Here is a 13,419-nt window from a genome sequence, read left to right as displayed (position 1 = left end):
TGGATAATAGTCTGGTGAATCCACCTAGATATAGTTAAACTTGTTGCCGGCTGTCCTTTCCTAGGACCCTCCGGCAGGACAAAAAGGCAGTTAGTCTTCCGAAAAGTAGCTGACATCTTTAAGTAAACTTTTATCGCCTTCACCACATCAAGCGAGTGAAGCGACCTTTCCTCCCTAGTTTTAGGGTTTGGAAAAAAGGAAGGTAAAATGATATCCTGATTCAAATGAAAACTGGAAATCACCTTTGGTAAAAAAATTGAGGGCGCATGACCACTCTGTCCTGATGAAGAATCAAAAAAGGTTCTTTGCAAGAAAGGGCGGCCAATTCTGACACCCTTCTAGCCAATGTTATAGCCACCAAAAAAAACTAAAATTTCCTGGCCAATAGGACAAAAGGAATACGCCTAATAGGTGCAAACGGTTGATTCTGTAAGGCTGACAGCAACAAATTTAGGTCCCAGGGGCATAAAGGTGGTTTAACCGGCGGCCTCAGGTGCGTTACTCCTTTGACAAAAGTTTGTAACAAAGAATAGGATGCAATTGGTCTTTGAAAAAAAAATGATAAGGCCGAAATCTGTCCTTTATTGTCGCCAAAGCCAGCTTCAAGTCTACTCCCGCTTGAAGAAAGGCAAGAACTCTCCCAATCGTATACTTACAAGGGTTCCACTTCCTTGCCTCACTCCAGGAAATGTATGACTTCCAGACTCTATAGTAAATAGTTCTAGAAACTGACTTTCTAGCATTTATCAGAGTAGACAAGACTGAACCCGTAATACCACAGTCCTTTAACACTCTGGTCCCAATAACCATGCTATCAAATTCAGGAACCGTAAAGAAGGATGGAATATGGGTCCTTGAGACAACAGGTCTGGACTGCACGGAAGGGTCAATGGGTCCCCCACTGCCAACTTCACAACCTCCGAGTACCAGGATCTCTGGGGCCACGCTGGGGCTACCAGAATCACTGGCTTTCGCTCCTCCTGTATTCTGCGTAGTAAGTGCGGCAGAATTTGGATCGGAGGGAAAGCATATATCAGAGAATACTTATCCCAAGGAACTACTAATGCGTCTGTCCCAACAGCAAGCGGATCCTTGGTTCTGGATACAAACCTGTCCAGTTTGGTATTGAATCTGGATGCCAGCAGATCCACATCTGGGGTCCTCCAGTGTTGGCAGATCTGTAGAAAAACTTCGGGATGCAGGGACCATTCCCCTGGCAACAATTTTTGGCGACTTAGGAAGTCTGCCTGCCAATTGTCCACCCCTGGTATAAACACTGCCGAAAGAAACGGTACATGCTTTTCTGCCCAAGTCAATATGTGATTTACTTCTCTTTGGGCTTCTGGTACCTCCCTCGTGGTTGATATATGCCACTACCGTGGAGTTGTCGGACTGGACTCGGACAGGAAGACAATGCAACCTGGATGTCCAGAAGTGTAGAGCCAGACGAGCTGCCCGAATCTCCAATAGATTGATGGGCAAGGTTCTTTCTGCCTGGGATCATACTCCCTGGACAGATGCCTCCTCCAGGACTGCTCCCCAGCCGAGAGGACTGGTGTCTGTAGTTACCACTCTCCAGGCCGCTGGTGGAAAAGATTTTCCTTTTCTCAAATTGCTGGTTCTTAACCACCAAGAGAGGTTCCATTGTACCTGTGGAGATAGAACCATGGGATGATCTAAGGTTCGAGCAGACCTGTCCCAGGCTTCCAGAATACTGTTCTGGAACACCCGGGAGTGGAACTGTGCATATGGAATTGCGTTGAAGGATGACACCATCTTGCCCAGCAACCTCATGCCGAATAGAAGGTCTTGGTTCTTTTTTCACCCTCTGGACGAGTTCCACTATGGAAACGACTTTTAAGGGGGGTGTCCAGGACCAGACCCAGGTATACCAAGACTTGAGTCAGACAAAGGGCTGACTTGTCCACATTTAGAATCCAACCTAGGCGTTGTAAAACCCGCACTGTTCTTGACATGTTTTGGATCAGGATGTGGCAAGAGCAATCCCTCAAGAGAAGATCGTCCAGATATTCTACTACAGAGATTTTCTGGGACCTTAGGGATGCCAACACCGGGGCCAGAATCTTTGTGAAAACCCTGGGGGCTGTGGCTAGGCCGAATGGCAGTGCCACAAATTGAAAATGACGGCCCTCTACTGCGAAACGCAGAAACCTTTGATGTGGACCGAAGATCGGTACATGAAGGTATGCGTCCTTGATATCTATGGACGCTAAATAATCTCCTTTTCTCAGAGATTTTATTATTGTACGAGCCAACTCCATACGGAAGGACTGGACGTTTACAAAGAGGTTGAGAGCCTTGAGGTCCAAAATGGGCCTTACTTCCCCATTTGGTTTCGGCACGGTGAAAAGGTTTGAGTAAAACCCCTTGAATTTTCTTTGTGCGGAACCTTGACAATTACCCCCTGCTTCTGCAGATGTTGCAAAGCTAGGAACAGGCATTTCTTTTTCTCTGGAACCGACGGAACCCTTGAGTACAGAAAACGGTTTGGAGGAATTTCCCGGAACTCTATTCTGTAACCCTGTGTTACAGTGGAAATGACCCATCTGTCTTGGACCAGTTCTTTCCTGGCATGCAAAAACAGCCAAAGCCTGCCCCCCACCTGTGAGAGCGGGGGCGCCCCTTCACAAGGTTGACTTGGAGTTGGAATTGGCTGGCTTTTGGGTCCAGGGCTTCCTCTGATCCTGAGGTTTTTTTAAACCCAGACAGCTGAGGCCGTCAATACCGATTGGGGGAAGAAGCACTAGGCCCTGGAGCATTGGGAATTTTAAAAGTGGGTTTCTTACTTCTCCTTTTAGTAGGGAGTAGGGCACTCTTTCCTCCTGAGATCTTTTGGATATCCAGATCCTTGCCAAACAAGCGTTCTCCATGGAATGGAAAAGCTGCGAGTAGCCTTTTGCATGGCGTCTCAGCAGACCAGTTCTTTAGTCACAAGACCCTGGACATATGTATTGACAGCAACGCAAAACGAGACATCTGCTGGATTGAGTATTTCAATGCGTCGACTGTAAAACATAAAGCATGAGGAAGCTCCGACAATTCCTTGGTAGGTTCCTCCTGGCAAGGTAGGTTTTTTATCAACCTTTTAAAGCGGTCTTTTAGGGATTGGCAAATCCCAATAGCTGCAACTGCTGGCTGAACTGCTGCACCAGCCACCTCAAAAGAGGCTTTTAATAAGGGCTCTAGCTTTTTATCGGCCGGATCCTTAAATACCTGGGCATTATCTACTGGACAGGTTAAACTCTTATTAACTGAAGAAATGGCGGCGTCCACCAAAGGTGTATCCCATTTCTTCCTGAACTTTTCCTCCATAGGATATAAGGTAGAAAACCTTTTTGGAGGTAAGTATATCCTGTCAGGATGATCCCAGTCTGTGTAAACCACCTGCTCCAATAATGGATGCAAAGGGAACGCTTGAGAACCATGCTGAGGTCACAAGGATCCCAAAGTAGAACAGGAGAGTCCAGACTCCTGAACCGGGGGTAACTTAAACTCAACTCGTACCATCTCAGTCAGAGATTGGTTAAACAATTTTTGGGAATGGGAGGCTGAAAGCTGAGGATTCTTAAGCCTCTCCTTCCTCCCGGTCTTTTATGGTCATCTCCTACAAATACTCTGCCCACTCTGGTTCCAGATCACCTGGACCCATCTGGCTATAAGAGTCCTGGTGCTCTAGTGATTCTCCACTTGGCCCGGGCTCAGGGGAGGTAGATCTATTACGCTTCTTCCCTCCCTGTGTTACAGAGGCAATCATGCCAGCTATTTTGCCTTCAAGGCCCACTAAGGCAGATGCCAAATCATCTGGTAGTGGCCACTATGCCTGCAAATGCAATGGTTCTGCCAGGCCAGATGCCGCAGGTCTTTCAGGGGAGACTGAGGGTGCATCAGCATGGGGTTGGTCTCCTGTTTTTTAAGGGAGGTACTCTTACCCCTGTTAAAACAAAAAACTAACACGTGTATGGTTGAAAAAAGTGCAAAGGTAAACATTATGTAAACATGTAATGTAATGTGACAACACCAAATTAGGTTGATGAATGAAAACAACCTCCCCTTAAGTAAGAGATATACAAAAATAGATTATAAAAAATTATATATAAAAGTCCATATACAAAAATTATATATAAAAGTCCATATACAAGAAGCCCCAAAAAAAGTGCAGTAATGTGCAAAAAATCGAATTGAATGAAATCCCAGATGTGTGGGTCCACCACCATAGATGAAGTGCCTGGCCACTTACCGGAACCCCATGACCCCCCGTTACAGAGGGTCTAACTGGGCATTGTAGTCTTGTTGCTTCAGGCAACCCAGGAATCAGGACGGAACCGAAATGGAACCTCAGAAGCTGTGGTGCGGATGGATCCACAGGGAAAGATAGAGCCCAGCCCTCAATGGAATGTTAACATCATGTGGGGAAAACAGAAGAAGGCTCCCATAGTATAAAATCCAATGGTATTTATTTGAAAAAATATAATAAACACTCACATATAGAAAAAACAATTCGTCCTCTGGTGAAAAGACAGTCTGTGACACCAGCAGGATGATCACAGGCCACCCGTCCTACTGGAGTGACAACGACAGAGGGAGGTGACGAGATGACACCGCTCAGCCCTACGCTGCGTTTAGCAAAAATTTGCGTCTTCCAGGGGCACCACTCTGCACTGAGCGCCCATGTGATCAGCGGCATGCACGTCGCACGGCACCTCCGCCGTGCCCTGACGCACGACGCATACGCGGCGCACGCATTGCATCCGTGATGCGCATCGCAGTGGCACACTGACGGTGCGCACACAAGGGGCACACGCGCACACCGGCGGTGCGCACACAACGCACACGCGCCGCATGCGCACGCCTGCCCCGCCATAAGTGCGCGCTATACCAGCCAGTCGGTAATCAAAGACACAGGTTACTAAGGTTTTTTTTTTTTTTTCAGTGTAAAACAGAGGGAAATATTTAAAAATTCCCAAAGGGACTACTCACCGTCCCAAGCCACAGGGCCTGTTTTACCAGGCCCAATCTTCCCCCATCACGGCGGGTAGCACCTCTGAGGACCTTCAAGGACCGGGGTCCCCCATTCTTTGGGGTCCACACCCTTGGACCTGTAAGGCACCCTTCTGGTTTACCTTGGGCAAGTTTGACCAGGAATACCAACTTAACAAGGGTCCAGCGCCATTTAGGACACGTTACAGGCAAAACCTCGCTCTTGAACCGAGGCTCGGGTACCATCCACTTTAGCTTTCTTATGCCATCTGAATGGATCCGATTATAACGTCCTCACTGGGACATCATTGAAGAATTTTGAAGAGCTTCAACAGCCATGACTATCACCTTCAAGACACTGGCGAAAAAACTGAGGTACTTCCTGTGTAGGAGGAGTTATATGGGAGGAACCGTCTTACTATTGGTTGCCAGTGTCCAATCACCTAAAGGTAGCGTATAACCCAAATAGTCATTATTATGGTGCTCTGTGTCCCGTGATGTACGATAAAGAAATGGCTTCTGCAAAAACCCTTGAGATGCTCTATCAATAGGACCACGCCTCCATCTCATTAACTTTAAGTGACCAATTCCCCTCAAAATCTTTGTTTGTGTGGAGAGCCAATTCTAATCTTATTCAATCCCCACAGACAAGGAAGATCATAGAGGAAAATTTGTCTGAATTTTTTTTAAACAATGCAATGTCTGTAGATAGTCCATACAATCTGTGGAATGCCCATAAGGCATTTATTAGAGGTGTTTTTATACAACTGAAGGCACAGGACATGAGGAGGAGACAGCAGCCACTTAACAATATAACCTCTGAAATTTCCTTGTTAGAATTGCTAAACAAACAGAATCCTTCTCCTCAAAATGGTGTCAAATTGGTGCCAATAGGGACCTCCTGCATGCATTTGAATGATCGTCCCAGAGATTTAAGATGCTTTACTACTCCTCTGGTAATAAGGCAGGTAAACTCCTGGCGAGGAAACTCCAAGTGCACCACTCAAAAACTAAGATTCCTTTTATTTACCACCCCACTTCCCAGGAATAAATTTATGATCCTCAAGACATTGCCAATGCTTTTAGCTCCTATTATAGCACATTATACAATTTAAAAGACGGTAGCACTATCCCCCAACCTACCTTCCAAGATATTGACAATTTTCTCCACAGTATCCACCTCCCAACCTTGTCAAAGGAACAACTTGATGTAATTAATACTCCATTCACTGTCCCAGAAATTTTCCGCATATCAGAACATGACCCAACAACAAATACCCTGGGCCAGATGCGCTCACGGAGGAATATTATAAATCCTTCAAAAACCATTTAGGCCCACACCATAGTAATGTATTTGGAGCTGCTGTGGTCTCATCCTCCTTCCCTCCAGAAATACTGGGGGCTCTGAGTCTTATAGGGCGTACACACGGTCGGACTTTGTTCGGAAATTCCGACAACAAAATCCTAGGATTTTTTCCGACGGATGTTGGCTCAAACTTGTTTTGTCTACACACGGTCGCACAAAGTTGTCGGAATTTCGGATCGTCAACCACGCGGTCACGTACACCACGTACGACGAGACTAGAAAAGGCCGGTTCAGAACCAAGAACGGCACCCTTTGAGCTCCTTTTGCTAATCTCGTGTTAGTAAAAGTTTGGTGAGAGACGATTCGCGCTTTTTCAGACTCGTGGCTTTCAGATCATTTTCTGCCGTTCAGTTTGTGCTTGTGGGTTTGTATCTGCTCTTCAGTGCGTGCAGCAAGTTCCGCGTGACTTTAATTAGTCATTGTATTCTTGTTCGTTCGTTACTGTTTTTCAGGTCGCTCTTCACAGGCCTTGCGTATGCGTACTCCTCGTAGAGTTCGTGCTTGGTGTTGGGGTCCTGACCTTGACACAAGTCCAGTCCATGAACAGGGTGGGGAGGAGTTCATGGACCAAGAATTGGTTGCTTCAGCGTGACCAGTTCTCTCATATGCCTTTGCTCCGTGAGATCCGTGAGAATAATCCTGATGATTTCAGGAACTTTCTCAGGATGACGGACCCCGTGTTTCACCGTTTGTTGGCTTCGCTGACCCCCTATATCAGCAGGCAGGATACCTGCATGAGGCAAGCCATCACTCCGGAGCAGAGGTTGGTCGCTACCCTGCGGTACTTGGCGACAGGGAGAAGTCTGCAGGACTTAAAGTTCTCGACAGGCATCTCCCCCCAGGCTCTGGGGATCATAATCCCAGAGACCTGTTCTGCCATCATACAGGTCCTGCAGAAGGAGTATATGAAGGTAAGATTTTTATCCTTTAATATCACATTTTATTGTATATTATGTTTGCTAATATATTGTATTTCTTTCCTCATTCCCTAATTACCATGATTGTAATATGCTGTGAATGTCCCCTTTGTTCTCATGCATGCTGGATTTTTATGTAATTATTATTTTACGTCCTTCATACATATTTGCCCTTCAATAACCTCCCCAGCATGGTGTCTCCTGGCCCTATATTCACCTCATGTAGTCACTTAACAATGTATTTTTTCTGCTCCATAGTAGTGCTTTACCCCAAACATCCCCTAAAATGTTTGGAAATGTTATTTTTGCTTTAAATTCTGGCAGAGTGCCAGAGGTTTTTTTTTGTGGTGTCCCCAAATAATTTTTAGTAACCCTCCCTCCCCCAACTGCTAAGTCAGCTGATCCCAATTCTCTATCTATCCTCAATCATCTATCTGCTGACTTTGCCAAACCCATACACACTATACCCATCTCTTTAGTGCTCAGATTTATGGATGAATTCCCCAAAGCATGTAGTGCAAGGGCCTGCCTGTATACTTTCAAATGGTACTGTTTAAAGTTTTGGGATCCTATTATTATCTTGATAGGTAATAGCAGAATGTCCAAATGTCCTCAAATGTGTACAATGTGTATTTATATATTTGTATTATGACACTTCTTACCTGTCCAGTGGGCTGCCAATAGTGTAACTAAGGAGGGGCTGTTCCAAGTAATACCCTGTATTTAGGCATTCATCTCTCAATGAAGTGAAGAGGGTTACCTGTCCAAGATTTCCACACACCCCCTATAATGTTAGAAATGGCCCATGAGAAGGGGGGGAGGGGGAATATGATAGGTGTACCTTATACTTTGGCGTTGTTAAATTCCCCTTAATAAATGCTATCTGGAGGTTGCCCCATAATGTTTGTGTCTAATCTGCTTGCCATGTTTCAGAGTAAAAATAGTAATGTTTATTGTTTTTTCCTCAACAGTTTCCTTCCACGCAACAGGAATGGCAGACTGTGGCCTCCCACTTTGCCGAGCGGTGGGACTTTCCTAACTGTGGAGGGGCAATTGATGGGAAACACGTCCACATCGTCCCACCACCCAACTCGGGGTCGTACTATTATAATTACAAGGGGTTTAATAGTATAGTGATGTTGGCGGTGGTGTCGGCTAATTACGACTTCTTGTATGTGGACGTGGGGAAGAAAGGCCGGATGTCCAATGGTGGAGTCATCGCCCAGACAGAGTTCTACAGGCGTCTCCAGAATGGCAGCTTGGACTTGCCAGCTCCAGAGGACAATGTGGAAGGACTCCCATTTGTGTTCGTTGCTGATGAAGCATTTGCGCTGGGGGACCACCTGATGCGGCCATTCCCAATGAGGACCCTCACCCCGGAACAGAGAGTTTTTAATTACCGGCTGGCCAGAGCCCGAAGAGTGGTGGAGAACACATTTTTAATCCTGGCCAGCCGGTTCCGCCTATTTATGACACCCATCCATATGGCGGAGTATAAACTGAACCATATTATACTTGCCTGCTGTGTTCTCCATAACTTTTTAAGGAAACATTCGGCCAACTATGCTGGCTCAGTTGGGCCTGAGGCCAGAATGATACATCAAACCACACTGACGGCGCTTGAAAGTGGCCGTCCTGGCTTGCCCTCCCTGAGTGCCCGTGATGTCCGGTTACGCTACCTGGAGTTCTTTGCGGGTAGGGGGGCTATCAATATGCCAGACAATCTGTGAAGCCTTTTTATAATAATAAAAAAAAGAAATTCTTTGTGGACATTTACTGCTTGTGTTTGTTTTAGCTGACCCTGACAGAAATGTGTTGAGTCCAGAAAATGTCGTGATTGTGTAACCTTATTATACAAAGCACTGTTGGCTGTTATTTACTAAATGCAAAAACACATTTCACTACAAGTGCACTTGCAACTGCACTGAACCTGCACTTGTAGTGCAAAGTGGTTTTGCCCTTAGGAAATAACCCCCATTTTTGCTGAAAACAGCAATTACATTACCCCAAAAGTGTTGTAGTGTTGAGACAATAATCCACACATTCTTGAGTAACCAACTTTTTTATACCTGCACAATCACATGTGCATTTTTCAAAGATTTTTAAAACAAACCAACATGTTAGGTAAAACCTGAAGGCTATATCAGACATCAGTATTTAGGAACTGAGTTTGATATAGCGTTCAGATGGGGGGAAATCACCCCTGGAAAAGCCAAATTTGGAAGATGCACACCAATTTACGAATGTCAACATGTGCTATCTGCCATCACTGGGGATCAAGGGACGTGTTTTGGGGGAGCAAGCCCTTCCTCACCGCTTCTTTATAATTGAGGAAGGGGTTGCACCCCCAAAACGCGTCCATTGATCTCCCGTGATGGCAGATAGCACATGTTGGCACACTGTGTGCATCCTCCAAATTTGGCTTTTCAAAACATTGCAAAAAGATTTAAAAGATTGGACCACAATCCAAAAAGTGATTTTGTGGGGTTTTAAATTCGCCCCAAAACATCAATGATGTTATTATTTTTTTTAATCACATCATTGATTTTTTGCTGTATGTTTTGCAGTTCTACATTACACCCCATGATCTCCCCGATCAGGATCTGGGCACTTTCTGATGTGAAAGGATCTGGATCACGATCACCTAAAAAGAGAGAAACAAAACAAAAACAGGTATCAAAAATCTGCCGGCATCCATCTCTTACCTGAGCCTGTGGTCGCAGACACTCACCTGTTGTGGTGCCAATCTCCACCACATCTTCTTCTTCCTCCTGCTCAGCTTGGGTTGGTGTTATTTCCCCTCTTCCATAAGTGGGGGGTCTGTGTTCTCCTCGGATGAGGGGTGTCCTCCGAGTCTTTTCTCCCCTATGTAAAACAAAAATGGTATAATTAGCACACAGATATTGATGGCAGAACTAGAAATAGGAAACATTGCTTGGAAGTGGGGTACAATTGTCAATTTTAGCCGAGTTCCAAGATGTCTTTTTTTTATTGCCCTTTGTCAAGCTGCAATACTTTACCTGTTTAGTACAAGCTTCACAGATGGAGACCCCCCTATAGTATACACTGGAGCACCTGTGTGGCCCCCCTAATAAAAATGGTGTTCTTGTGTCCCACACTAGTGCTCCAGTGTCCAGATGTGAAAACAGCTGCTCAGTGTCCTCTCCTTACACATAATCTAGTTTGCATTTCATTCTAGTAACAAACCCATCTACACAAACAAATATTTGGCATCCAAGTAGGCCAAAAAAAAATGTGGGAAAATGCATATGGCCTAAACAATGGTGTTTTAGAGGCCGAAAGAAAAATGTTTGATACGAACGAATAATGGGCCCATGAACATTAAAGTTGCCCTTTTAAACGTTACAATTAAGAAAAGCATATGGAGCAGCATGAACGGAATAAAGACAGAAAGAATAGGAACACAGCACAACTACTTACTTTTTTGCAGCACTCTCCGGATCTTTCGGTACTGCTCTGGCTCTCTTAATTTCAGGTCCGACCACCGCTTCCTGAGCTGATCTTTCGATCGTCGTACCCCGAAATTCTTGTGCAGACTTTTGACCACTTTCGCCATGATCTTGGCCTTTCTGACATTGGGGTTGGGGTAAGGCCCATACTTTCCGTCATAGTCGGACTTCTTCATGATGTCGACCATCTCCAACATCTCCCCAAAGGACATATTTGTGGCCTTAAAACGTCTCCTTCTGGATCGGGACGTGTCCGGATCCGGGCTTTCCTCCTCCTCCTCCTCGTTCCTGCAATTATCACGCACCTGCTGTGACTCCGTCATGTGCTCTTCCCCCACTGCGCCGAATGAAAAGGGGCGGGGAATAGAATAGAAAGAACGTCAGGGGCGGGCGGAGTTACACGCATGCGCAGTATGTATAAAGCGTAACACGCGTGCGTATTACGTACGATCTGTGAGCGGAGGAAGGAGCATTGGACGCGCCGATCGTAAGAACGAAGGTAAGAGACAAACTTGTGCCTATACTGCTTCTACATTGAGGCCTATATTGTAAGAAGATTAGGAGAGTTTTGTCTGACATTAGGCTTTGTCTTGTGTTGTGTCTTGCAGTGAACATGGATATGCTACTGAAAGACAATGACTTCATGTCAGTATTCGTAGATATGTTAAGGGAGCTGCCCTGTCTGTGGGAGATTAAACACCCCCATTTCAAGAACCAAGCAAAGAGGAAGGCAGCACTGGTGCAATTGTGTGAAATTGTGATGCAGGTGATCCCCACGGCAGACATCACCTATTTAAAGATATTAATTGGTGGCCTGAGGAGCACATATCTAAGGGAGCGCAAGAAGGTCCAGGATTCGCAGAGATCCGGAGCAGCAGATGACATGTATGTCCCCAGGATGTTGTACTACGACAGGCTGCATTTTCTGGCAGGCCAGACTGAACCCAGGCCATCCCTCTCCAGTCTTCCTTCCATGCTTCCTTCCCCCCGGCTGAGGCTTCTGACGCCCAACCTGGGCCTTCCAGGCCGCATGTGGAGGAGCCCAGATTGAGCCAGGTATAGCATTTCTCGGAATATTTCTGCTTGTCCAATCAATGATGTTAACTAGATGTTAGTTGGGAGTACTAATTTATGATTGTGATTGATGATGCAAAAACTAAAACCATGTCCCTTTTTCATACACAGGGAAGTCTCAGCCAGGAGGTGGCCGGGCCGAGCCGGCTGGCTGATCTGCAGGTCCCTCCACCCCCCCTGAAAAGAGAAAGTGGCAGTAGGAGGAGTACCCTAGAGGAGGCTGCCAGAGGACTCTTTTGGAGGGCTGCAGAGGTCCTGGGAGCACCAGACACCGTGGAGGAGGACATTGCTGCCGTCATTGCATATAAAATGCAGAGGATGGAGGAGGGCCAACAAGTCATGTGTGAGTCCCTCATATTGGAGGCTCTTAACAAAGGTATGAGGGGCCAAATTACAGCTCAGACACACCTTTGCGATGGTCCTCCTCCTGCAGGTCCTCCTCCACGTCCTCCCTCTCCTCCAGGTCCTCCCAGTCCTCCTCCAGGTCCTACTCCTCCTCCTGCCACATCTCCAACAGCACAGCCACAGCCTGGAATGAAGCGTGGAAGGAAGACCAGAAAGTGAGGACCCTGGATCCAGTCTGGTCGGCCAAAAATGCAGCCTCTTGTGGTACCACAGCCTGGGGACACACATGTCATCTGCTGCTTTCAAGATCTCTGAGAATCCCGGACCAGACTGCCCTCCCTTACATATGGACTCCTCAGGCCACCAATTTTGATGTTCAAGAATTGATGTCTGCCATGGGGGTCCCAGGCTTCGCTAATTTCTCCTGTGGATCCAGTGTTGCCTTCCTCTTTGTTTGGTTCTGATCCCTTAATAAAGGATTTTTGTTTTGAATTATACTCTCCTATGTGTTTTACTTCAAAAATGACAGTTTGTTTGTGAGGATTCAGGTACATTTCAAATATACAATGTGAAATGAACAAGGGACACCAACACCAAACAATCTCCTGGAGATTAAATAATAAAAGATATCAATGGTGTTGGGGTAACTTAACACACAAAACACACACAAAAATATTCTGGAGTAAAAATAAAAATAACATTGAACAAAGATCAGCCTTTGAAAAAATACAAACATTAAATAAAAAAAAAAAAAGGCTTAAAATCCCCAAAAAATTAAATAAAAAAAAAAAAAATTATGTCAGATGTGACAACTAATAACAATATATTCAGGGAATACCAATAAAAAAACAAAAATAAAACTTTGGGAGAAGTGTGTGTGAATATGAGCAGCAAAACTACTTCATTCTTGTCACATTATAAAGAAGAAGAGAGTGCACTGTATTAAACCATTTTTAACATTGCAGCGTGACGAAAGTTCTGTATCCATTGCGAACGCTAAGTTTACCAGAATGAGCTGTTCCGTCTTGGAATTTCTTCTGAGCATGCGTGGCACTTTGTGCGTCGGAACAGGCCACACACGGTCGGAATTGACGCGATCGGATTTTTTTGTTGGAAAATTTTATCTCCTGCTCTCCAACTTTGTGTGTCGGAAAATCCGATGGAAAATGTCCGATGGAGCTCACACACGGTCGGAATTTCCGACAACACGCTCTGATCAGACATTTTCCATCGGAAAATCTGACCATGT

The sequence above is a fragment of the Aquarana catesbeiana genome, linkage group LG02, assembly GCF_042186555.1.
Source record: "Aquarana catesbeiana isolate 2022-GZ linkage group LG02, ASM4218655v1, whole genome shotgun sequence".
NCBI lineage: Eukaryota > Metazoa > Chordata > Amphibia > Anura > Ranidae > Aquarana > Aquarana catesbeiana.
This window is presented reverse-complemented; position numbering follows the sequence as displayed.